The sequence below is a fragment of the Ixodes scapularis genome, unplaced genomic scaffold (assembly GCF_016920785.2).
Source record: "Ixodes scapularis isolate PalLabHiFi unplaced genomic scaffold, ASM1692078v2 PGA_scaffold10__122_contigs__length_95168666, whole genome shotgun sequence".
In the NCBI taxonomy this organism is placed as follows: domain Eukaryota; kingdom Metazoa; phylum Arthropoda; class Arachnida; order Ixodida; family Ixodidae; genus Ixodes; species Ixodes scapularis.
In genome coordinates this window covers 57,900,959-57,904,550 of record NW_024609836.1, presented here as the reverse complement: position 1 = coordinate 57,904,550, position 3,592 = coordinate 57,900,959, and positions in this window count along the sequence as shown.

Sequence of the window (3,592 nt, the reverse complement as noted above, 5' to 3'; positions counted from 1 at the left end):
ATGCCTCTATTTGTGAATAACGCTATTCGACTTCTGTTAAAACGCTCGACGCGTACGCAACGGGACGCCAGCTATTTTCGTCTTGCTGCAGAAGTACTGCACCCAGTCCTGTAGAGGAAGCATCTGACGAGATTTTAGTCATGCTCCCTAAACCCTTAAAGGACACAGTCAGGGTATTTTCGCTCGCCAAGGTTTCTATTTGTATATGACATGAAAACCCAACTACCCAGAAAACCCAACCGTTAATGTGGGCATGATTGCGCATGCTCGACCGCGTATCGTTCGAATCCTGCAAGATTTAATTTTAGCAAACAGGGGACCACGACCTACTCTATGCTTACGACCCCGTCACCTGAGCGCTCCCTATGGAAGAGCCTGCTCCCGGCCGAAGCATAGCTTTAGCACTGCCTAGTAAGAGCGGTTCTCACTAGGCAGCACAAAAACTCGGTCCCCCAACCTCGTCGGGTTCTTCTGTTATCCGTGGGTGCGTGCAGCTGATCGCGGCTTTTGGTTTCAAGCGCGTTCGCGCCGTAAAATATTTTCTATATGTAATAGATACTGAAGGAGTCCAATTTGTTGATTAGTTTGCTTTTCTTTTTTAGTCTGCGCAGCCATCACCAGATGGTGTTGGTTGCGCCCGCGCGCCGCCAATACAACCTGGGGCAGCACGGAAAAGACGAAAAAAAAATATACCGAGTTTCAGGCCCCGCCACGAGGCGCCGCTGAAACTCAGCCTTCCTAAAGCCCCTTCATGTTTTAAAAGTAGCGCAAGGTGCGTCGATGCACGAGGCACGTGCAACGTGCAGCCCTTGGGAAGGTCATGGCGGCACAGCGCAGCAACGCTGTAGCGCAGCACTGAGCTAGATTTTACTAGGGTGCCTTCATGTGCGCTTTGCTTAGGGTGGAGACATCTGGCCATTTTGTTCCCACTTTTACATTTATGTTTTGTTCAGAAGCGCGTGAAAGAGCGTGTCCCTGCACGTGTCTGTGGCGCTGACTGTGCTATGGCGACATTTCGTTTCCTCGGAGCACGTGGAGCGAAAGCTCGCGCTGCAGAACCCAGGGATCCTGGGTTCGAGCCCCACCCCTGCCCGTTTCGATCTGGATGAGCATCGTACCGGCGTGCGGTCGTGTATCACTACTGCGTGATGCACGTTAAAGACCCCAGGCTAGCGGCTGTACCGCACTGGCTAAATTTCTCATCTAGAGCTGGGAGACTCGTCGCCCCTGTGAGGCAGACCAAGTTCTAGGCTGTATAAACACACACACAACCCAATTTGTTTCATTTCGTTTCCGTCGATTTCTTTGTATTTTCCCCGTGAGCGCGTGCTGTCGGCATCGGGTACTACGAAGGGTGGCATCACTCTAAACAGAAGGTCATTGAGGCACCCTAGATTTTACACGCCATGTTCTTACAAGAACATGGCGAGTAATGTCAAGATTTCCACACAAAAAAAAAAAAATGGCGCCACTTTTCCCAGGATAGAGGGGCTTTAGGCCCTCCGGGAGGTGCGTGCTGGAGTGTTTTTAGATGGAGTGGTCGTAAGTATTAAGTAGGTCGTGCTGGGAACACGTACCATGGTACCGGAGCTCGACTGTAACATACCTTGGTGACGAAAGTTGATGGCAATACAAACATTACACGAGTACACTGCTTACGTGTCGGAAGGCGAAAGCCGGTCAAGGACGATGTCTAGGAGGACGTCGAGAGCGACACCTAGGGGACGACTTCTAGGAATTTACTTTGATTCCTCTTAATTTGCTTTGTCATCCTTCTTAATTTCATTGCCCCTAATTCGGCTACGTGGTCACGCACCTTTCGTGTCGCCCACGTGCTTTCGCTTAAAGGGGCGATGCAACAATTTTTGTAGTTGGCGAAAATACCCCTTAAAACGGATCCCCGACGTTAATGACCTATGAAACACGCGTTCATTTTTCACCCCATGCAATAGAAGTCATAAAAAAAAATTAAAGAAAAACGAGCAGCGTCCACCCCCTCAACTCGCAGCCAGAACAAGCGGCCACGTGATCTGGAGCCGATTATATGCCGCCAATGTTGATCATAGCCACGCGCTGGGGTTGGCAAAGCACAGGACACGCTCTGAGTTCCAGACATTGTTATGGCTCGGCTATTGTCGTCGTTGCAGCGATTGGACACGGGCCACTACCCGAATGCTTCTCGAGCTAGTAATTATTACGAGCCCAAATCAAGTGCCCACGCAATGCTCGGGTCCAATCTATGAACCGCATTCAAATATCGTCACTTGGGTGTACTGCGATCCCCACGTTACGTCATCAAATTTTGCAAAGGAGAGATTGAATGAAAATGATCGCTTTTGTCCTTGAAATTACACCGCAACAAAGGCGTTTCTTGGCCAGTGGCGTTGCGTGCGAGTATCCTTGAGTCCCACTAGTGCCAGTAAGCTCGTGTAAAGTGAAAAACATTCCAATTGAATGTCGTTGCACCGCTCCTTTAAGGATTATAAGGTCGACAAAACGATGATACATATAAGGGTTTTCGCCTTAATAATTAAAAAAAATGGTGATGCAATGAAGTGGAATGATGATAAAACTAAGGATCGGCATAAGCAGGTTTCTGATACTCAGGGACAGCGTTTCTTGGCAATAGACCCATTGCTCTGGGGCAGGGGGCGCGAGCACGTCCGGAAGACTTACGCAAGACGCGACCATGTTATGCTGGCTGCACCGTCCGTGTGGCGCTGTAACGTTCGATTTTGCACGTGCCACGTTCGAGTACAAAAATCTGTCAGGATCTGTATTGACCCCGTAAGTGACTACGTCACAACATGGCGTCTGGGTCCAACCAAACCGCTGCTACGGACGTTGCTATGGGCTAATGCAGGGAGGCTCCACATGAGGCTAGATTTTTGCTCACAAGTAAATAATTTTTTGTAAGCAACCTAACTTCTTGATATCTAATTATGAAGATTTTCTTGTCGCCTCAGTGTTTTATTGCAACGATGAAAGCCATTTTGGAAGTATTGCTCTACGATTTGCTTTGGTAGTAGACGACACGATAGATTTGCTGGCCTCTGTTGCAGCGGGCGCCTTCATTGAATTGCGTCGGTAAACGAGCGAAAAAAACAAGTGCATCGCCATGGCCGTAGAGGTTTCCGCAATGTGCGCTTTTTTCTGTGAAGAACCCAGAGGGGTGAAAATGCCGTAAAATCAAACCACGTCATGCAGATCAGTTACGACGACGACCTGAAGTGCATTACCGGCGTAGTGCAGGCCAGCATAAGAAACACATTTTACGTTGTCGAGGTAAGTCGTTTGTTATTATTATTATTGAGGTCGTCAGGTTATTAAAGAATTGCATGTCTATCGCGATTTTGCAGTATTTTGTTTTTTCCCCCTTGGTATGCATCAAATTCCGTGGATGTGCTCTTTTGGTGAAGATCTCCGTCGAGCCAGTGATGCGAGTACAATCTGTAATAAACTCACCTTATGCGGAAATAATTAGGCCACCATCCGTCATTTAGTGTAAAACACGAAGGTAGACATAGACAAATAAGTGGACACATTTAATTGCTGGTGGTGTCGCTCCGTCGTCCCGATGACCTGCTTCCGG